The sequence below is a fragment of the Ornithorhynchus anatinus genome, chromosome 4 (assembly GCF_004115215.2).
Source record: "Ornithorhynchus anatinus isolate Pmale09 chromosome 4, mOrnAna1.pri.v4, whole genome shotgun sequence".
NCBI classification, from domain to species: Eukaryota; Metazoa; Chordata; class Mammalia; order Monotremata; family Ornithorhynchidae; genus Ornithorhynchus; species Ornithorhynchus anatinus.
In genome coordinates this window covers 41420831-41444973 of record NC_041731.1, presented here as the reverse complement: position 1 = coordinate 41444973, position 24143 = coordinate 41420831, and the positions used below count along the sequence as shown (strand labels likewise).

General features: G+C 44.4%; 1 protein-coding gene across 2 annotated transcripts in view; it reads right to left on the bottom strand.

Annotated features, from left to right (window-relative positions):
* The window catches only part of NACC2 (NACC family member 2), a 134882-nt gene that overhangs the window by 98572 nt on the left and 12167 nt on the right, over window positions 1-24143 (bottom strand). For both annotated transcript variants that reach the window (XM_029062460.2, XM_029062461.2), the window contains exon 2: window positions 12156-12296. The gene's annotated coding sequence lies outside the window, so the exon portion shown is untranslated. The remainder of the gene's footprint in view (window positions 1-12155; window positions 12297-24143) is intronic.

The window sequence follows — 24143 nt, the reverse complement described above, 5'->3', positions numbered from 1 at the left end:
CTATGAGCCCCATGTGTCCAACCAACCTGTTTTGCTTGTATCCACCCCAGTGCTAAGTATAGTGCTTGGCACATAGGAAGCATTTAACAAATACCATAATTATTGTAGGGTTGCTGACTTATGCCATCTAAAATCTTTAATCTCTCTCAACACCAGTGGTTTTAAAACTGTTTTCCCAGTTCCACACAGCTAGTATTTTTACAGTATAACTAAGGTGCCGTAACCATATGTCAATTTAGAAATCTAAGTGCCGCTTATCTTAACTTGAAACATCTTAAGTTAAAAGACTTCCTGCGCTCAATATTATTACAATTTACTTCCAGGGCAACTTATGTCATAAACTCTCAAAAATTAAGCTGTGCTAGATTAATGAACAGATATTACATCTGCTCAGAAATTTACATAAGCAACTGAGATGATGCCACAAGACAGGAAAAACTTTCTCCTTACCTAAACTGTGTTATTTTAATCACATGGGATTCAGAGCACAACTCCCACACTAGGAAATAGCACATTAGGAACACATATAGGACAAAGACAACAATGGTGATAAGAGTGCCAACAGGAATGAAGAATCTGAAATGGCTTATCAGTAATGCGCTTAACAAATACCACAAAATGGTCGGTGGGAACATGACTGAAACTTATAAAATGAAGAGTGAGGACTGGGTAAACCCCAATATCAGAATGTGGGGCAATTATTGATACTTGCAGGTGGTAAATATAATAATAATAATAGTATTTGCTAAGTGTTTCTATCAAGCACTGGTCTCCATTGGACACTGTTCCTGTCACATAGGGGACTCGCAGTCTATGTAGAAGGGAAAACAGGTACTAAATCTCCATTTGATTGAATCTACCATTTTACAGTGATAGATTCACAATAAACAATAAGAACCTTTCCTTCATACACTACCCAGCAAATGTTTGGAATTTGGGCCTACACTAAAGGCTGCAGGGGGAAAAATGAGATGGTCTATTGCTAATCATAAGGATGGCTGTCATCGGGGGAGAAACACCAAACAATTTCTCCAAGCCTACTTTGGTGCCACTGTTGGAGAGGGAATTCTGGGTTGCATGGACCAAAGTTCTGATCCAGTAATGAAGCTTCTTTTGTCCCAAACTACTACTGATCCAATTTCCTGTGTGGCGGGGATCACTGGAGATTTCCTTATTCCCCAAATGGGGCTTGAAGAAACAGCTAGTACATATTAAAGATGGTGTCATGGCTCTGAATAACTCCACCTGACATATACAGAGAAGCAACATGGCTTAGTGGAAAGAGCATAGGCTTGGGAGTCAGAGGTCATGGGTTCTACTCCCTGCTCTGCCACTTGTCAGCTGTATGACTTTGGGCAAGTCACAACTTCTCTGTGACTAAGTTACCTCATCTGTAAAATGGGGATTAAAATTGTGAGCCCCACGTGGGACTACCCTGTATCTACCCTAACGCTTAGAACAGTGCTTGGCACATAGTAAGCGCTTAAACACCAACATCATCATCATCATCATATATTACCCAGAAGTTGAGATATTTTTCAGGAGAGCACATGACAGCCAATCACTGAGGCTGTCACCAAGAGTAATGAATCTCTGGGGTATGCTTTGGAATACAAAGAGGAGAAGTAGCCACACCACAGCAATAATAATAATGATAACTGTTCTTATTATAGTATTTAAGCACCTAATATGTCCCACGCACTATATTAAGTGCTGGAACATACACGTGATAAATAGGTAGGACATAGGCCATGTCTCAGGGGGACATTGTGGACATAAGCTCATCGTGGAAAGGGAACATATCTGTCAATTCTGTCAGACTGTACTCCCCAAGCACTTAGAACGGTGCTCTGCACTTAGTGAACATTCAATAAATACCAATGATGATGCTGATGAGAGAGGTCAGGTAATTGATCCCCATTTTCCAGATGAGGAAACTGAGGCACAGAGAAGTTAAGCATCTTGCTCAAGGTCCCACCGCAGGCAAGTTGCCCAGCCAGCTTATAACCCAAGCCCCTTAATTCCTAGGAACATGTTATTTCCATTAGGCCATGCTGATTCTCAAGTGGTAAGAGTGTCTCAGGGCCCTGAGGAACATGCAAGCTACTATTGTCTTTCACCTTTTAACTATGTTGCTGCTTTCCAACAGTATGAGTACGTGTAAGTATGTCTGGGGAAAGGGAAGCCTGGATAAGAGGGGAAGGAATGAGTGAGGAGGAAGTCTGTGAAATAGCATACTTTCATATGAAGCTTTGAGCTAGCAGAAGTAGTTTCTACAAGTAATTGCAAATCTGACCTTTCTTATATAACTGTACTAGCAAGGGAATGGGCTGAAGCAAGAAGGGATACTGTCCCACTTTTTTCCAGGAAGATCAGAAAACATTTCTCTCAGGGGTTAAATTGGAGCCCATGGATCATAATGATGATGATGATCATCCTCAACTGCACTGAGTGCTTACTCTGTGCAGAGAACTGTACTAATTGCTTGGGAGAGTACAGTACAACGAAGTTGATAGACATGTTCCCTGCCCACAACAAGCTTACCGTTTAGAGGATAAACTATCCAGTCCCTCTTCTTTATTTCTGCAACTGAAGCAATGCATAAACCATCCCATTTCCTTTTCTCCTCCAACCCCTCACTTTAAATTTGGATTGCTGTGCCAGCCAACATATAAATAGCCCCAATGTCAGTCCCCTCAAAATACCACAGGATTTGAGCTATTATAACTTTTCCCCCCCTTACACTAAAAACCTAATTTTCTTCTGGTCCAAGAATAAAACCAGGAAAACAGTTATTTTTTTTCTAATCTGAAGCCAGCTCTGAAAACTCTCTGCCCCACCCAACCTCAATCTTCCCATCTGTTCAGATGAGAGACTCCTGCCATGTCCCTGGCCCTGAAGTTCTCTCAAGGCAAAGATAAAGCCAGTTTGCAGATGATGTGATAACAGTGGTGGGTGGGTGTTTGATGCTGTGTTGTCTTTTTTTTTTTATTTTAACCCAAATCATACTTACTGAGAAAGTCAACCACTATCTGAAGAAAAGATTTATTCTGCAGCAGGAGAATGCCTGTTAGGAAGTACAAGTTAGCTAACACTCCATTTCCAGAGTTGCATTCAGATGACTGTGAGCCCGTCACTGGGCAGGGATTGTCTCTATCTGTTGCTGAATTGTACATTCCAAGTGCTTAGTACAGTGCTCTGCACATAGTAAGTGCTTGATAAATACTATTGAATGAATGAATGAACGAGTTTTCTTGAGTTTGGTGGGGAGGAAGGTGTCCTAACCAAAAGAAAAAGGGGGTACCTCAGAGTGTCTGATTAATATCACAACTCCAGAAACACTTAGTCTAAAACATTCAATTAAAAAAATTAAAACATCTCACTGTCTTACTCTTCCATCTTAAACATGCAAAAAAAAGATCTATTCCTCCTCAGTAATTCACTGAAATAGGTTCCGTGTTGTATCTACATATTTAATCAGTGACGCATAAAGGCAGGCGGGGTGCCTTCCCGATCATGAGATGGCTTCTTGATCACAAGATGCCTTGGCCTGGAGAAAAGTAAGAGGCCACACCAACTGTAGGGATCAGGTTGGGCCATCACCCCCTCAACCAGGGTGCTTGCATTCTATCTTGTCACAAACACAGACATTTTGCATACATATTTTTGATACAGTGGACCACTCCCTTCTCCTGGAAACAGTCAACCTTGGTTTTGCCGACATTGTCCTCTCCTGGCTCTCCTCCTATCTTTCTGGCCGCTCATTCTCAGTCTCTTTTACAGGGTCCTCCTCTCACTCCCACTTTTTAACTGTGGGAGTCCACCAAAGCTCAATTCTAGTTCCCTTCTATTCTTCCTTGGAGAACTCATTTGCTCCCATTGCTTCAACTATCATCTCCAGTGAATATTAATACTTATAGTATATGTTAAGTGCTTACTATGTGCCCAGCTCTGTAGTAAGTGCTGGGATAGATCTACAGCGTGGCTCAGTGGAAAGAGCATGGGCTTTGGAGTCAGGGCTCATGAGTTCGAATCCCAGCTCTGCCACTTGTTGGCTGTGTCTGTGGGCAAGTCACAACTTCTCTGTGCCTCAGTTCCCTCATCTGTAAAATGGGGATTAAGACTGTGAGCCCCACGTGGGACAACCTGATTCCCCTATATCTACCCCAGCGCTTAGAACAGTGCTCGGCACATAGTAAGCGCTTAACAAATACCAACATTATTATTATTATTATTATCTAAAATAATCAGGTTAGGCACAGTCCCTGCCCCTCATGAGACTCATGGTCTAAGTAGGAGAGAGAACAAATGAGGAGTTAAGTGACTTGCCAAAGGTCCTACCTTCAACAATGAAGGAGCCAGAATTAGAATCCAGGTTCTCTGACTCCCAGGAATGTGCTCTTTCTATTAGGCCATATTGCTTTCCATTTCTACGTGCATGTTTCCTAAATCTTCATCTTTAGCCCTGACCGCTCTCCTTTTCTTCAGTCTCCTATTTTCTCCTTCCTTCAGGACATCTCTACCTGGATGTCCCACAGAAGACACCTCAAACTTAACATGTCCAAAACAGAATTCCTCATCTTCCCACACATAAAGCCTGTCCTCCCCGTCTTTCCCACACTCTAGACAACACCACTATCCTGTCTCACAAGCCTGCAGCCTTGGTATCATCCTTGAATCATTTCTCTGACTCAACCCACATATTCAATCAGTCACCAAAACCTGTTGGTTCTATCTTCACAACATCATGCAAATGTGTTCCTCTCCATTCATTCATTCAATAGTATTTATTGAGCGCTTACTATGTGCAGAGCACTGTACTAAGCGCTTGGGATGAACAAGTCGGCAACAGATAGAGACAGTCCCTGCCGTTTGACGGGCTTACAGTCTAATCGGGGGAGACGGACAGACAAGAACAATGGCAATAAACAGCGTCAAGGGGAAGAACATCTCGTAAAAACAATGGCAACTAAATAGAATCAAGGCGATGTACAATTCATTAACAAAATAAATAGGGTAATGAAAATATATACAGTTGAGCGGACGAGTACAGTGCTGTGGGGATGGGAAGGGAGAGGTGGAGGAGCAGAGGGAAAAGGGGAAAATGAGGCTTTAGCTGCGGAGAGGTAAAGGGGGGATGGCAGAGGGAGTAGAGGGGGAAGAGGAGCTCAGTCTGGGAACGCCTCTTGGAGGAGGTGATTTTTAAGTAGGGTTTTGAAGAGGGAAAGAGAATCAGTTTGGCGGAGGTGAGGAGGGAGGGCGTTCCAGGACCGCGGGAGGACGTGACCCAGGGGTCGACGGCGGGATAGGCGAGACCGAGGGACGGTGAGGAGGTGGGCGGCAGAGGAGAGGAGCGTGCAGGGTGGGCGGTAGAAAGAGAGAAGGGAGGAGAGGTAGGAAGGGGCAAAGTGATGGAGAGCCTTGAAGCCTAGAGTGAGGAGTTTTTGTTTGGAGCGGAGGTCGATAGGCAACCACTGGAGTTGTTTAAGAAGGGGAGTGACATGCCCAGATCGTTTCTGCAGGAAGATGAGCCGGGCAGCGGAGTGAAGAATAGACAGGAGCGGGGCGAGAGAGGAGGAAGGGAGGTCAGAGAGAAGGCTGACACAGTAGTCTAGCCGGGATATAACGAGAGCCCATAATAGTAAGGTAGCCGTTTGGGGGGAGAGGAAAGGGCGGATCTTGGCAATGTTGTAGAGGTGAAACCGGCAGGTCTTGGTAACGGATAGGATGTGTGGGGTGAACGAGAGGGACGAGTCAAGGATGACACCGAGATTGCGGGCCTGAGAGACGGGAAGGACGGTCGTGCCATCCACGGTGATAGAGAAGTCTGGGAGAGGACCGGGTTTGGGAGGGAAGATGAGGAGCTCAGTCTTGCTCATGTTGAGTTTTAGGTGGCGGGCCGACATCCAGGTGGAGACGTCCCGGAGGCAGGAGGAGATGCGAGCCTGAAGGGAGGGGGAGAGGACAGGGGCAGAGATGTAGATCTGTGTGGCATCTGCGTAGAGATGGTAGTCAAAGCCGTGAGAGCGAATGAGTTCACCGAGGGAGTGAGTGTAAATGGAGAACAGAAGAGGGCCAAGAACTGACCCTTGAGGAACTCCAACAGTTAAAGGATGGGAGGGGGAGGAGGCTCCAGCGAAGGAGACCGAGAATGATCGGCCAGAGAGGTAAGAGGAGAACCAGGAGAGGACAGAGTCCGTGAAGCCAAGGTGAGATAAGGTATGGAGGAGGAGGGGATGGTGGACAGTATTCTACTAATAGGCTGATCCAAGCACTTATCCTTGACTAACACAACAGCCTCCTCACTGACCTCCCTTCCTCCTTTCTCCCCTCTCTCCAGTCGATACTTCACTCTGCTGTCCACACACTTTTCTAAAACAAGTTCAATCTATGTCTCCCCCTACTCCTCAAGAATATCCTATGGTTGGTGTGTGTCTTTATATGTGTACACACACATGCACACTATACATTTATGTCAAAGCAGCAGCTTGGCCTAATGGATAGAGCATGGCCCTGGGAGTCAGAGGTACCTGGGTTCTAATTCCAGCTCCACCACTTGTCTGCTCTGTGACCTAGAACACACAATTTCACTTTTCTGTGCCTCAGTCACCTCATCTGTAAAAGGGGGTTAAGATTGTGAGTCCCACGTGGGAAGTGGGCTGCGTCCAAACTGATTACCTTGTATTTATCCTGAACTAAGCGGTGGTGTAGACACAAGGTAATCAGGTTGGACACATGGGATTCACAGTGCTTGTTATAAGCACTGGAATAAACACAGTCTCAATGAACAGTATTTATTGGGCTCTTACTGTGTGTGCAGCACTGTAGTAAACACTTGGGACACGACAACAACAACAATATAACAGACACATCCCCTGCCCACAACAAGCTTTAAGGCTCTCTTACAGAGAAATATGAAATAGGCTTCTTGCCATAAGGCTGCAGATAGACTGGTCGAAGAACTGGTGGTGCCTCAGTCAGGAGAATTCGGATAATGTGAAGAAGGTTAAGACTTCAAAGGAGATATTCTGAAAATTATGGGGCACTGGACTCTCGCTTTGACCATCTTTACAGAATTTCGACCACATCCTTCTTCCTTGGGAATTTTAAGGAGCCTGCTTGAATAGGATAAAACAATCATATGGAAGGTGCCCCTTAGTCTCTGAGTCCCAAGGGAATGGGTGCCATTTCTGATTTGGCTGCACTGTTTCTACCCCAGTGCTTAGCATTTAGTGGTCATTTAACAATTACCATAATAATTTAAAAAAATGATAGTAAGCATCCTAGTCTCATAAAACAGTGGTTGACATCTTAAAACAAGAGAGCTTCAGAAAGTGCTGCATCCCACCTGAAAACTGGGAGTGAGTTGCTGAGGATAGACCAGAAACTGCTATTGAGAACAGAGTGTCTCACTTCAAGTAAATGCCCCGTAAGGAATAAAAAACAAGGAGGCAAGAGAGAAAACAGTGCCAGGCACTGCAAACGTTACACACAAATCACAACAAGGTACACTCTTTGTGGCCACGACTATGATCCACATTGGCCTTCCCAGCCTCACACAAACCAAGGTGAATTTCATCATCAAATACCATGGACAACTGTAAATATGCTTGTAGCACAAAAAACAGAATGGTTCTGAGAAGCTCAGTGTTCTGCCTCCAATTCATTTCCAAATCTACAACTTACAGTTTCCCCTTACTGAACCACCACAAAAAAATATTTTGTGGAATATCTTGAAGGGAGATGCTCAGACAGACCTTGGGGCATAAGTAATTAATCTCAATGTTCTGGGAAACAGGGTACAATATTTGTGAATGCTAATCTCAAACAATCGATACTGAAATACACACAAAAAAATTAAAGGTGGAGTTATCTACATAAAACACAAACCACCTCTCTAATCACTTCACGTTACTGAAAAAATCCAACAAATTCAGCTTATGAATTATTTTCTACCTCCTAGGACTGGACCATCTGATTTTACCATAAGGAAATTATCCCCAAACCAGAAAGAGACTGAACTTTTGAGTGGGGGGGAAGAAGATCAACCTGGAGATTAAACAACTCACAAAAGGCATATCCCAAATGCCCGATACTATGACCCTTGTGGGAAGCACCGTGGCTAAGTGGAAAGAGCCCGGGCTTGGGAGTCAGAGGTCATGGGTTCGAATCCCAGCTCTGCCACTTGTCAGCTGTGTGACTGTGGGCAAGTCACTTCACTTCTCTGTGCCTCCGTTACCTCATCTGTAAAATGGGGATGAAGACTGTGAATCTCATGTGGGACAACCTGATTACCCTGTATCTACCCCAGCACTTAGAACAGTGCTCTGCACATACTAAGTGCTTAACAAATACCAACATTATAATTATTATTATTATTACAAAGAAAATATCCCTTCCTTACTGTCAATGCCCGCTATAACCCTCTACAGCTTCTCCGACTGGGGGCCCTAGGGCAGAACCAGGCACTGGGTATTTGATCTAACTTGGCCTAGGCCTGTCAGGTCCAGGACAAGTTCCAACAAGATCAGAAGGTGTGGGGAAATAAGGTCAGACATGTGCAGCCTATTTCACATGCATGGTATTTGTGGTAATGGTTAAGTGCTTATTATGTGTCAAGCACTGTTCTAACCACTTGAGTAGGTTCAAGTCAATCAGGTTGGAAACAGTCCCTGTCCCACATGGGGCTTACAGTCTAAGCGGGGGAGAGACTAGATAGAATAATAATGATAATGATGGCATTTAAGTGCTTACTGTGTGCCACGCACTATTCTAAGCACTGATATTGAATCCCCATTTTACAAATGAAGAAACAGAGGCACAGACAAGTGAAGTGACTTGCCCAAGGCCACACAGCAGGCAAGAGTCAGCAGCATGGCATAGTGGATAGAGCACCGGCCTTGGAGTCAGAGAGTCATGGGTTCTAATCACAGCTCTACCACTTATCTGCTGTGTGACCATGGGCAAGTCACTTCACTTCTCTGGGACTCAGTTTCCTCATCTGTAAAATGGGGATTGAGACTGGAGACCCTCGGGGGACAGGGACTGTGTCCAACCCAATTTGCCTGTATCCACCTCGGCACTTAGTACAGTGCCTGGCACATAATAAGCACTTAACAAATACCAGAATTATTATTATTAGTCAGAATCAGGATTAGAAACCAGGTCCTCAGACTCTCAGGCCTGTCCCCTTCTCAGTAGGCCACTCTGTTTCTTTCATCTTCCCTCCTAGCCCTTAAAGCTGCCGCCATGATGACAGAAGATGAACTACTGACTTGAGTGAGTGGGTCAAATTGACCCAGGGCAGGAAGGTGATGGCAGGATGAGCAAGCTTGAGAGCTGGAACACTGAAAGGGGTTGCGGCCAGCCTCTGCTAACACTCTGCTAACAAGCTCAATCAGTGGCATTTATTGGTTACCAATTGAGTGTGGAACACCCTGTTAAGTGCCTGAAGAAGTCATCAGCTCTAAGGACAAAGCCTTGGTACAAAGACTTTCCTGATACTGACCCCGAAAAGGAGTCCTGCATATTAAAAATGGAATACATTTACCGCTTTGTCCTTTTGTACTCCATTTTTAATAGGCAGTTAATATATTCAATTTGCAAAATCAATAACGGAGTGGAAGGGGTGGCAGTATGATGGCACTGGAGGTTTTGGGGGTATTTTGGGATATTATTAAATTTTTGCTATTAATGGGTGATACTATTTCTTACAGTGCATATTCCAAGCTGAGAATATTTATACTCTGTGCTTGTTTGGAATCCTCATCCTCCTCTTTCAAAAAGGAGTGGGGTTTGGGAAAAATAAGGAGCCTTGATAGATAAAGTCCAGAGGCCCTGAATTCAACCCGGGATTCCGCCCGTGGACTCGCCCACCTGAGCAAACTGGTCTAAAGTCACACGAACAGCAAACATGCTCCCTCCTACTAAGTATCATCGATTGATTGATTAACCAAGATTCACAAAGAAGCAAATTCAGTGAGGCGACACCAAACGAATGCAGCAAGTCAGAGCCCAGTTCAGTTGCAGGCAAGCTCAGGAAGAACAGATCTGGTCCAAAGCAGAGCAGGCCATTCCAGGCCAAAGAACCATCAAGGGGCTGGGACTCTAAACATGATCCCATGGTCCGTAGGAGGTGGAGGGGGATAGGTCCTGGGCCCTAGGTGCCTCAAGTTGCCAGAAGGCTCAGGCAGCCTCCCCTTCCCACCAGACAACACAGGAGCCATGGACATCCTCCCCCTCCCGCTCCTGCATGAGGCAAACCACCTTCCCAACTTTTAGAATGTTGAACCAGCTTATAATCAAGGACCGTCACTTTCCAAATGCTGCCTTCCCCTCCAGGTAGATTGAAATGTTTCTTACAGCTGATATTTTATTGCTGAAATATAAACCTGATTTTGCATTCTATTACTTTTTATTTGTGCCTGGTCTTCCCCCATTTAAACTGTGAGCCTCTTGTGGACTAGGCACCCTGTCTTCATTTGATTTTCTTATAATTACCCCGGCACTTAGTAGAGTACCTTTGCAAATTGTATGTACTTAATAAATGCTAGTAATAAAATATTATTCCTTTGGGGGTAGACAGGCATTTTAAAGGGATTTAACAAGAGACACGGAGAGGATAAGTGACTAGCCCAAGATCACACATTAAGTGATTCTGCCAGGAATAGAATTCACAAGTAACTAACTCCAATATTCCGGTATTAACTTCCACTACCCCCTGGGGAAAGGTATTTCTGATGCTAGTGGAAGGAAGACTAGTTATTACCTCAAAAATGGTAGCCCCATCAAAGAGCAATGATCAAGCAAGGAATCCCCATGTGGCAACCTTCCTCTGGGAATCCATTTCCGTCCTGGGATGGGAGGAAAGGGGAAGGGGACAAAACCAGAAAAAGGAAGAGAATTCCACCCTCTGGCTCTAGCCCTTCTTTCACAATCCTTGCCAAAGTGCCTAGGGATTAGGCAGTATGACCTAGTGGAAAGCACCTGCAAAGATAAGTGGAAAGTAGAAAGAGAAGTGGAAAGAGAAGCAGTGTGGCTTAGTGGATACAGCATGGGATTGGGAGTCAGAAGGACTTGGGTTGTAATTCTGGCACTGCCACTGTCTACTGTGTGACCTTGGACAAGTCACTTCACTTCTCTTTGCCTCAGTTACCTCATCTGTAAAATAGGGATTAAGACTGTGAGCCCTATGTGGGACAGGAACTGCATCCAACCAGATTATCTTGTAATGCTTAGTACAGTGCCTGGCATGTAGTAAGCACTTAACAAATATCACAGTTATTATTATTACTATAATTATTATTATATCAGTTTGACCCCATCAGTTCAGCCTGCTATATGGCTTTTGGGTAAATCACTCAACCCTTCTATGCCTTAGCTTACTTATCTGGAAAACTGGGATAATACCTGCCTCATTCTACTTCACATGAGGTGTGAAAATAAATGGAAAAAAACTGATGTCAAGGGTGTCTTGGAAAAGATAAAGCACACTACATATCCATTGTAAATTCTAGTTAAAAACAGGTACAAAGGTGGTCCCTGATGGCCAGCAGTCAGGCAATTTCCTCTATAACCAAGAGCAAGGCCACCAACCCTGTCTCCTCCCTTCTTCCCCCCATCAACGGTAAACCACCACAGATCTGGAGCAGGGCAGATCCAGCCTGCCTCTCCCTTTTGTGAATCTTAATCTTCTTGCCTAATGGGAGAAACTGGAGCATAGTGAAGGATCAAGTAGGTTTTTCTTGCATGGGGGAAAAAAGGGAGGATTATGTGGAAATAACACACTTACACACACACACCTGGTATACCTCTAGAGTGGAATTTTGCCCCAAGCTTCTACGGGTTTTTTTTTTTTTGTCATGCACTGCATTATGGAAGAAAATTTCTTTTTGGAGCAGGAGACTGATTTGCATAAAATTCTTTGCAAGTTAATATCAGCTTCTGATAATGATCTCGGCATAATGCAGAAGACGTTTGAGAAGACTGTTACAACACTAAGTAATCATATTTTAAATTATGTTTCCCTTTATAGAAAGGTGTTGCAAAAACACACAGACATGAAATCTGTCTGTTGAAGCCCCAGCACAAACCACCTGACCATCTTCCCACTAATCTACTGTTACAGATTGCAACACTGGCTCTCGATATCTTACCAAACAAATTCTTCTGCAACAGACCGGCTTTCCAGAAGGCAGGGATCCTTTTTCCTGGTGGGGTTCCTTCTTCCACATTTGACTGCGCTAGCCTCACCTTCTGATACCGGCAGCCTCAATGGACCACGTGCTTCCACCAGCCTACAGGGAAGATAATAAGGTTTCAGCTTGAAAGGGCTTCCTTTAGTGGACGGTGAAGATAAGCCTTTACTCTGCCCCTCCCTCCATATCCCTAAGAAACCTTAAGACAACCAACAAAGTTAAAGCAACTAAGTTTAAAGAACTTTCTTCATGGCTTTTAAAAATACTCCCAGGACAGACTCATCTCCCCTGTAGCAAATGAGCTCTCAGGAGCGGGTTAACTGGTATTCCCCTACTTCCCTCTTCTCCCTCCCCTCTTCCTAAGCAATTTCCGAGTTTCAGCTCAGATGTTTCCTAGTCAGGCTTTGCAGCACGGTTATGATGGAGAGACTGGGGCATGCCAATTTGCTCGGCGAGGAGCCAACTCCCTCATCAGGATATCCTCATCCTCTGAAGCGCTCTCTCTCCCGCACTGCATTATTGCCTCGTTAAACAGCACATCCATCCCATTATCAATTAAATACGCAACTCGGTCCTGGTGCTAGGAACAACGGATGACCCTGTTGGCTCAGTGGGGATGGGCATTTGCGAGCATCGCTCATCTCTTAAAGCCAGGGCCCGACTCGACTCATTATTTTTTTTTTCCATCGTCAAGTGGAACCTAGCTAGCTGCAAAGGACATTTCCAAGGATGCCGGGCTGTGCACAGACCTAGATGTCTGTCCCGGCTCTGTATCTTCTGGGTCCTCTGAAGATGTGGCCAGAAACTACTCGTCCCAGGACCGTGGCATGGGATCTGAAACCGGCCTGAACAGTCAAAGAACTGGGAAAGAGCAAACCGCCATAGCTTGAGTCTAACTCAGCACAGCATTTTATAACTGATGCTGCATGGGACTTTGAGAAAAAGGAAAATGAAAAACTGACCCTATCCTCATAACTCACATTCTACTTAAACCCTATTTAGCGCTCCCTCCCCCACCTCGCACCCCTCCCCCACACCTCACAGACCAGGCCTTGGAAAAGAAAGGCCTGAGGCCTTCTCTACTGGGTGAAGACATAAGGTGTGATTGCCAGGGTGCCAGGTCAACAAGATTCAATCCTCAAGAGAGAAAATCCCAGAATCATCGGTACTGAATGAAAATCACAACGTGAGAATATCCAGGGGCTTTCACTGAGCTAGATACAAGCTCATCAGATAGGACAGAGTCCCTATCCCACAACGTGCTCTCAATCTAAAATGTAGGGAGAGCAGGCATCTTCTATTTTACAGATAAGGAAACTAAGACACAGAGAGGTCATGTGACTTGCCCAAGATGTCAAAGCAGGACAGTGGCAGCGACTCAACTAAAACTGGTGTCTCCTGGCTCCCAAACTCATACGCTTTCCACTAGGCTATGCCTGTGCTCGACCGGGTACTATGCATGACAAAGAATGGCCATAACATAAATGCTGGGGTAAATGAGAAAAAGAGGTCGGGGTTATGGCCATTTAGGAGACCTTCCTGCCTGAGAACCCTGCAGCTGCCTAAAACAGGGGCCTTATTGGATAATAAAAATAGTAATAATATTAATTGTGGTATTTGTTAAACACTTAATAATAATGTTAATAATAATAATGTTGGTATTTGTTAAGCGCTTACTATGTGCACAGCACTGTTCTAAGCGCTGGGGTAAACACAGGGGAATCAGGCTGTCCCACATGGGGCTCACAGTCTTAATCCCCATTTTACAGATGAGGGAACTGAGGCACAGAGAAGTTAAGTGACTTGCCCACAGTCACACAGCTGACAAGTGGCAGAGCTGGGATTCGAACTCATGAGCCCTGACTCCAAAGCCCGTGCTCTTTCCACTGCACCACGCTGCTTCTCTCTGGAAGGGTGCCAGGTCAACACCCTGGCAAATGCTTACTATGTGCCAAGCACTGTACTAAGCAATGGGGTAGATATATGGTAATCTGATCCCATATGGGGCTCACAGTCTAAGAAGGAGGGAGCACAAGTATCAAACCCCCATTTTGCAGATAAGAGAATTTAGGCACAGAAGTTAAGTGACTTGCCCCAGGTCACGCAGCAAACAAGTGGCTGGGGCAGGATTACAATCAGGTCCTCTGACTCCCACATCCATGCTCTTTTCACTAGACCATGCTGCTTCCAGGGTGGGAAATAAACCTTATTGGACCCCATCTATGATGAGTGCTAGTTGAATCTGAAGTTTGGGGATCTCTGCTGGCTACCCTAATCACAGAAGTCAGGGTTCAAAATCCTTCTTCCACACAGATCCACGGGGCATGGGGTCTCCAACAATTATGGACAGACTTCCTCATAAACAGGCTTCCTAAATCCCAGGGATACTGGGGCACTTCTCCAACCCAGGAACTTCCCTGTTGGAAGAGGTAGCAAAGGCAGAGAAGCAAGCATCAGTCCCCATCATGCATTCTAATGGGTTCTAGGTTCTAGGTCATGGGTTCTAATGCCGGCTTTGCAACTTGTCCGCTGTGTGACCTTAGGCAAGTCATGTCACTTCCCTGGGCCTTAGTTATCTCATCTGCAAAATGGGGATTGAGACTGTGAACCCTATGTGGGGCAAGGACTGTGTCCAACCAGACTTGTTTGTATCCACCCCAGTGCCAGTGTCTGGCACATAGTAAGCACTTAACCAATATCAAACTAATAACAAATACCGTTAAGGAAAAAAGCAACTCAGGTCTCCTGACACCTTAGCCCGTGCTCTAAGTTTCAACCATTAGAATAGGCAGACAGGTGTGCAAGGAACCTAGTTATGGAAAATGTTGCCCCAAACTGAGGCAATCAGCTTAAGTGAGGAAACAAGGCAGCAGCCAAGAGAAGAAACCCAACAGGGAAAGCATCAACTGAATATTTAAGACAACTAGGGGAGAATCGACTAGGAAGAGATACTACATGTCAGGCAGCACAGTAGAGTCGGGGTAACCTAGATATTTCTGGGGTAAAGGGGAGTATCATCAGCAATTCTGTTTCTTCCCTCTTCCCTTCATTTTAGGCCACAATGCATAAAAACATAGTAGACTACTCAATGTCTATTTTCTTAAAAGCTTTTTTCTTTTCAAAAAAAAAATCCAATTATAGCACAAATCTCTCAGCAGGGGTCAGTGTAGAATAAGAATAACCAAAGTTAATGGACATGACACCAGCAAGATTAATGCCTAAAGGGTTTCAAAAGTTGTATGATGCAGATTTCATTAACATTTTAATTGTAATGTATCTTTTTAATCTTCTCTCACACTAATGGCTCTATATGCTTCAAAAAAGCAAAAAAAACTGCTGACAACAACAAAAAATATCAATATACAAAATTTAACAAAGGCGCTTAGCAATACAATGGAAACTAAATTAAATCCAAGAAACTATGTTAACATTGCGATTTTTAACTGCATCCAAGTCAGGGCTTGGTGTTAAAGCTTCTAAAGCAGCTTCAACTCCATCTTGTTAGGGATACGCATTAACGCCTTTCAGTATGCAATCCTTTGAGAGGTAACACCTCTGCAGGAATATAAAATTCTACAGGTGGCCAACATAAGTTAACGGACAAATGCAGTCACATATTCAACACAGAGATGGAGGGAGAGACTAGACGCTGTTTCATTATTTACCCAAATGAGACGTCAAGTCATCCACCGTAATGGGATTGTGTAAAGAAACGTCAGAATGCTGGGAAAATAAGCCCTAAAACCTCTAGCATTACAGTCTTGACTTTAAACACCCAGTTTTCCTACTAAATACATGGAAGATTCAGTGCCCTCGATTCCAGAAAAGCCATTACCTGCTAACAGAAATACTGACACTATTAGAAAAAGAAAAAAGATCTTCAGAGAAATATAATTTCCACAAAATCCCAAAACACAAAGGCTTAGATCGATACTAAATCTTGGCTATTGCAAAAAAATGTGGGTGAATGCCTAACTTCATGCTAAAAAAAACATATTTGGAATCAAAAAAGAAGAAGCCAACTATGTGAAAGGTGAAAAAACTGAAAGAGAGCCAAGTGATTGACCAAAGAAGACTATCTCTTCATCAGTCAGGAGTTGGTGTGTTTTGGGGGGGGGGGGGGCTTGTTAAAGTCGTACTATGTGTCAAGGACTGTATTAAGCGCTGGGGTAGATACAAGGTAATCAGTTGGTAATCAGCCCCTGTGCCATACAGGGCTCAGATTCTAAGAAGGAGGGAGTAGGATTTAATCCCCATTTTACAGATGAGGTTACTCAGGCCTAGAGAAGTTAAGTGACTTTCCCAGGGTCACAAAACAACCAAGTGAGAAGTAGCATGGTCTAATGAAAAGAGCATTGGCCTGGGAGTCAGAGAACCTGAATTCTAATCCCGGCTCTTCCATATGTCTGCTGTGTGACTTCAGGCAAGTCACTTAAATTCTCTGTGCCTCAGTAACCATCTGTAAAATGGGGATTAAGACTGTGAGCCTACTGTGAGACAAGTACTGTGTCCAACCCGATTAACCTGTATCTATCCCAGGGTTTAGTACAGTGCCTGACACATAGTAAGTGCTTAGACACCATTTTTAAAAAAGTGGGAGAGATGGGATTAGAACCCAGATCCTGACTCCCTGGCTCATGTTCTTTCCACTAGGCTACACTACTTCTCTCTTTCTAGAAGGGATCCAGAAAAATCCCTACCACCAAAAGCAGGTGGGTTTTCCTTCTTATTGAAAACCCCTGCCTTACCAAAAATTCCTTTATCCTTGAGATATTCCCCCAGTACCTCACATCCACTTCTAAATCTGGATGTTACATTGCTGAAGACAGTCTGTGCCTTCAAGTTCCCAACCCTTTCCCCAAAATTGCCAAGCCAGGATAACTCTGTCTCCGGCCCCCATATGAGCCACCTGTAACCTCAAATATTCAAAATTTTCCAAACCCCAAAATTAAAGCTTTAAGGAGAATTGTAGCTACTGTGTACATAAAGAATAATAGTCTCATTCTGGAGCTAGAAATACTGAGAGTTTAGCAGTCGAGAGTGTGTCATATGGACACACTCCATTACACATGCTCAAACACACACAAACAACGCTCAGCAACATTTTAGACTGTACTAGTAAACGAAGCACATAAAATGTCTTGAAGAACTTTCTAAAATGCTCCCAATAATCCTTCTTCCCAGCCATTTAGCATGCCAAATTTGTGCTTAACAGACCTGGAGGTTTTTGGTTTTTTCTTTCAGGCCCAGTAAGGTAATGCAACAGCTCATTGAACCTAGGCCTGAGGGGAATAGTCTTCAATTCTAAGTTCCTTGGGAGCAGAGACCATGGTGTCTCTAATCAGTGGATCAATTGTATTTACTGAGTGCTCACTGTGTGCAGAGACTGTACTAATCACTTGGGAGAGTTCAGAATAACAGAGTTGCTGGGAGAGTACAGAATCACAGATTTGGTAGACGTGTTCCCTGCTCACCACAAACTTAGTCTAGTACTTGGGAGAGAAGTAGTTGGGGAGACAAGGCCAGTGGGTGATGGGGGAAAGGGAGCTAAATCCCATCGGTCCCACTTTCACAACATCGCTAAAATCCATGCTTTCCTCTCCATTCAAACTGTTACCACATGAATACCATCACTCACCCTATCCCACCTGGATTATTGCATTAGCCTCCTTGCTGACCTCCCAGTTCTCTGTCTCTCCCCACTCCAGTCCATACTTCACTCCGCTACCCAGATCATCTTTCTACTAAAACGTTAGGTCATGTCACCCCATTCCTCAAAAACTCCAGTGGTTGCCCATCCATCTCAGCAACAAACAAAAACTCCTCACCACTGGCTTTAAAGCACTCCACTACCTTGCCCCCTCCTACCTCACCTCACTACTCTCCTACTACGACCCAGTCTGTACACTTCACTCCTCTAATGCTAACCTTCTCACTGTGCCTATCTAACCTAACTTTATCTTGCCGCTGAACCCTGGCCCACGTTCTACCTCTGCCCTGGAACACCCTCCCTCTTCAAAACCGATGGAGAGTTACTCTCCCCACATTTCAAAACCTTACTGAAGGCACATCTCTTCCAGGAGGCCTTCCCTTATTAAGCGCCTCCTTTCCTCTTCTCTCATTCTCTTCTGCATCATCTTGACTTGCTCCCTCTGTTCTTCCCCGCTCCCAGCCCCACAGCACTTATGTACATATCTGTATTTTTTTATATTAATGTCTATATCCCCCTCCAGGCTGTAAACTTTCTGTGGACAAGGATTGTGTCTGCTTATCGTTGTATTGTACTCTCCCAAGCACTTAATACAGGGCTCTACACAGAGTAAGCGCTCAGTAAATACGATTGAATGAATAACAGCACACTGTGTGTAAGCTAATATAGTAGCACTTGGGAAGTGACACACTACCTGCCATGAGAAGCTTTCCCTCTAGACTACAGAATTTATGGAATGATGAGGAATTCAGTTAGATTCAGACATTCCAGGGCCATATGAAGGGTGGGTCAGAAACTCCAAATGGAAATGATTCCGACAATTGAGGGTGACACTAGTATACAGCGTTTTTAGCGCTATTTCCCTAGAAGCACACTAGGGTGAATTGTTGGGACTTGGCAAATCTTGAAAACTTGAGGACATCCTTATAAACTCTACAGGGGAATTTAATGCAAGAGGCCTGGTGAAAGGAGTACCAGAAGAGGAGTCAGGAGACGCAGGTTCGAGCTTGGCCTCCACCACTTGCTTGCTGCATCACCTTGGGTGAACCCTTTAACTTCTCTGTGTCTCAGTTCTCTTTTCTGTCAAATAGAGATAAAGTACCTGCTCTCTCTCTCTTTGTGGGGCAGGGACTGTGTCCATCTGATTATCTGATATCTTTCCCACCACTTACTTCAGTGCTTAGCATTCAATCAAATATAGACTGCTTACTCTGTGCCAAGCACTCTACTAAGCACTTGGAATTGCACAACATAACAGAGTTGATAGACTTGTTCCCTACCCACAAGGAGTTTACAGTTTAGAGGGGGAGAGAGACATAAAATAAATTACAGCTGTGCATATGAGTTCTGTGGGTCAGACAGTGGGGTGATTATCAAGTGCATAAAGGAAACAGATCCAAATAGACAGGTAATGTAGAAGGGAGAGAGAGTAAGGGAAATTAAGGCTTACTTGGGGAAGGTCTTTTGAAGGAGATTAATTTTTAATAAGGATTGGAAGTTGGAGAGAGTGGTGATCTGTTGCATATGACTCGGGAGGGAGTTCCCGTTCAGAGGGAGGATGTGGGCCAGAGGCTGGCCGTGAGATAGACGAGATCGAGGTTCAGCGAGCAGGTTGGCGTTGGAAGAACAAAGTGTGTGGGCTGGGTTGCAATAGATCAGCGAGGTGAAGTAGGAGCGGGGAAAACTGATTGCATGCTTTAAAGTCATGAGCATGTAATAAATGCCACTGTCATGAACAGGTGTGCTTCCAATGACAGGCACTACCTAAAACATGGGCAGTAAAATCCAAGAACATGATTCCCACACTGACTTCCCAACTAATAAAATTTAGGGAACACTGTCTTTTAGGGCCCCAGAGACATGTGCTGAGAAGATCCCCTGAATATGATGGTCACTCGCTTCAGAGACCTTTAGACCTCCATACTGATTTCCAACAGAACAAATATACTTTGAACCTGCATCCCCAAACCACCTGTCTAACCCAACCTTGGGACAATTTCCAAACTACTATCATGGGTGTAAAATAGCCAAGGGAGAACTGAGGCTCAAAATGCACTGATATTCTTTCCCAGTTCACAAAATCTTTGTTAAGAGAAATTCAGCTCATGAAGTTTCTGGGATTCAGGGAAGAGGGTTGGGATCAGACCCCAAGAGAGGCAAGAATACCTGCCAGGCCTTCAAAACACCTAGAGAAAGATCGAGAAAAAAAGCAGCTGGATTTTCAGAATAGTGAAGGGGGGGCGGTGATTTGTGCCTTTTCCGTCGACCCCCACAAGAGCAGAGAAAGGTGGGAGAGAGCTCAGCTCTTCCTAGCTGTGGATTCAGAGAACTTGTGGGCACCTGCTCTTCTAAAAGAAGCTCTGGAAAAATGGGATTCTTCCATGGACACCCCAACATCCATCTTGGCTGCACAGGGTGTGAAAGGCTGCTCAGAGTGTTGATTCATAAGGTTTTCAGTGAAATCAAAAAAGGTTCCAGAACCGAGAGAGGAGAGTGAGCTGGGAGCCGAGGGAAGCAGTGGTCTAGTGGATACAGCACAGGCCTGAGAGTCAGAAGGACCTGGGCTTTAATCGCAACTTTGCCAACTGCTTGCTTTGTGACTCGGGCTCTTCATTTCTCTTTGCCTCATTTTCCTTAACTGTAAAATGGGGATACTTGTTCTCCTTCCTCCCTAGACTGTGAGCCCCATGCGGGACAGGGACTGTGTCCAACCTAATTAATTTGTACCTAACCCCAGCACTAAGAAGAGTGTTTAACACCTAGTTAGCACTTAATAAATACCCTAAAAAACCCAGGAGGCAGGGTAATAAGATTCATTAATACCGTCAGTGAGTGGGGAAAGGTGGGGTAGAATACTGAATAGCTGTTTGGAAGTGGCAGGGGGCTGGTGACACTTTATATAAAACCCCCTCACTTCACTCACCCTAGCCCAGATTCTGTGGAATCCGCACATTTACAGGATACCTAATGTGTGTTTTTCACTCCCACCAGACAAAATAATCCTGTTTAGAAAAGACAAGTGGTCTTTGTGGGTGCTCTTCACAGGCTGATTCTGCTGTTCTCCAGTGAGCTGGAAACACCTCTCTCCCAGCCAGAAAGTACACTCGGTTCTGCCACAGTGGGTGTTTTCAGGATGTGCCGTTAGGGAATTGGGGTACATTCATCCAACAGCGCATATCTAGCTGGACAGTACATGAGAGCTGGACAGTACATGAAGAAAACAGTAGTGTACCATGTCAATCAGATCTGGTGAGGACTGCAGTGCCAGTTGCGATTTTCATGGAGTTTTGCAAGAACACAAAACCTATATGATAGGAGAACTGGGGACAACTTAATATCCAGCAGGATTTGGTCTAATGTTTCTGGTGAAGCCTTTCGCTATGGTCTCTCTCCAATGCCAATGGCAGTAGGTGGAGACAGGAGTGGTTGTGCTCAGTGGAATCGATCAATCGGTATTTATTGTGCACTTACTAGGTGCAGAGCACTGTACTAAGTGCTTGAGAGGGTTCAATGCAAACAGAGTTGGTTGACACATTCTCTGTCTCAACGAGCTTAAAGTCTAGAGGGGTGAAGAGACCGGTGGTCTCATCAGCCACAATCACACTGACCAAGATCCATCACCATCAGTGGAGTCAATTTCTGACACAAAAGATCGTGAAAACTTAACCATGAGCAGGTCCTCCCAAGCAATTATCCAGGTTAATGATCCCCACCAAAAATCCAACGCCCAAATAAGCACAGCCTAAATCATCCGGATAAAAGCAAGCTTTGGCCAGAAGCACTCAGATAGTGAATTTACCCTCAAGAAGCAACTTGGTCTAGTGGAAAGAGTGTATGCCTGGGTTCTGGGTAATAATCCCAGTTCTGTCACTTGTCTGCTGTGTGACCTTGGGCAACTCACTTCACATCTCTGGGTCCTGGTTTCCTAAACTGCAAAATGGGGATTTAATTCCTGTTCTCCCTCCCACTTGGACTGTGAGTCCTGTGTGGGACAGGGACTGTGCCCAACCTGATTTACCTGTAATTAACCCAGAGTTTAGAACAGTGTTTGACACATAATTAGCGCTTAACAAATACCATTATTATTAGTACTAGTATTAGTATTATAATACACAGGCAGTGGAGACACAAAAAAGAGTGTGATTACCTGGTATGATCATAATCCTCATCTATAAAATGGGAATTAAGACTGTGAGCCCTATGTGAGATATGGATTGTGCCCAATCTGATTTATCTTGTATCTACCCCGGCACTGAATGCAGTGGCTGGCACATAGTAAACGCTTAACAAATGTCATAATTATTATTATAGACATTTCCACACTATTCACACATATATTTCTCTGACTATACAAACGCAATGGATCATGGTTTGGCCCCAGGGATTCCCACTGAGCTGATGCCCAATCAGGGAGACAGCACCCCTGGCACAGGGTACTGGAGGGCAAATTTCTGATGCCCAAGCTACCTACAGTTGCATTGGCACATTCCCAGATCCTTATAACTTGTGATTCTTTGCACATGTTATTCTTCAACTTGCTGTTGAAATTCATTTGCTCTACAGATTTCCAAGGATGCAAACATCTGGCCCCCCTCCCTTAAATCAATATAATTCTCCCCGGGCCTGGATTGCTACAAATTAGTTGTTCCGTAGCAAAAGGGAATATCCCTCTCTCTCCCTCACCCAACCCCCCAACCATTTTGACCAAAATGATAAATGGACCCCAACGTTGGCCCGCTTGCTGGGGAGATTTCACTGGAAACCCACGACTCACATCTCACCCTTATGACTATATATGGTCACTTTTGTGTTGTTCCCCCTCCCATTCTCCTCTGCCCTCAGCTCCTGGCATTTGCTTCCAAAGCAAACTGGCAGGACTTGGGCACCGTGCCACCAGACCGAGAGTAACACAGTGTCCATACTAATGCGTTCTGCCCTTTTTCCAGTGCCTGGTTTCAGATTTTTAAGTATCCCCCAGGGGAGGAGAATTGAAGGAATTATTCATTTGGAAAGACAGACCTAGCTTCTCACTCCGGATCTTATTTGAAAATGATGTTTTATAGAAAGGGAGGAAGAAAAATGATATTAGTCTAATATTCTCTTGGGACCTTGAAACAAGTTTCTCTTTCAGAAACATGCGGTCTATTCACTGCACCTGCAAACCGGCATGTAACTTAATTGGAGGTAACAGACATCTGTTTCCCAAAAAGACTAATACAGGCAGGGCTGAAATATGTGTCTGGGAGGGGATATGGGACAGAGAAGGAGGAGGTAATCAAGCTGGAAAAATTTCCATCTTACACTACCCAACATATTAATTGATAGGATGCATATCCAACTTAAGAACACATTTCCATCATTGTTAGTGTCTTTTTTTAACTTGGGTTCTGATTCTCAAATGTGCTGGGCCTGGGCTGTTTTAAAAACCCACCACTATTCAGTGTTCTGCGAGCTGTGGGTCGGGGGAGGGTCATCGGTGGAAATTCTATCAACTCGTCCGCTTCAGAGCTCTTTCCTTACCCAAGCAAATGCAATTCATGCCATGCAACTCCTTAGGGGCCAAATTACTTTCTCCTAAAGTTCACGTCCCTGAACAAGAGTTCTCAACTTCGGTCTGCATATGTAGAGAACTGTGGCTAATGACGTTAAACAGCCTCTTCTCTTTACATGCTTGTTTAAATAACATTTGTTGTATGTGTGCGTATGTATGAGTGTGTGTCTGTTTTAAAACTATTTTTTGGGGGGGTTGGGGGGTAGGGGAAGGGCCACTTACTAATGAATCTCAACTCCCAAAAAATACGCAATTGCAGTTGACACAATGAATTATGCCAAAAGCAAGCTGGGAAACAAATTCTGCAAATGATCTCATCCAAAGGCAAGCCCAGTGTGACACTTGATTTGCTAAAAAAGACACAAAGGTTGTCAAAATTCCTGCCACTGTGTGAATAAGGTCAGGTGAAGACAACTGCAAACTCACCCTCTCTTGCATGGTTAACCTATTTTTCCAGTCGTTCCCAGCAGTAAACCTCAAAGAGTTTAGACCTTACCGTCCTACCCAGTTTGAGAATCTAATTATGCTGTTCAGGGAAGTGATCTTCTCAGACACAATGGCAACAAAGAAAGATGGGCAGAGAGAGAGAGAGACAGACACCTTGATTGGATAAGAGGTTGTAATTAACTAGAGGGACCTTGTCTGGAAGCAGATCCAAGATCCAGCGTGAGAAACAGCAGAACTC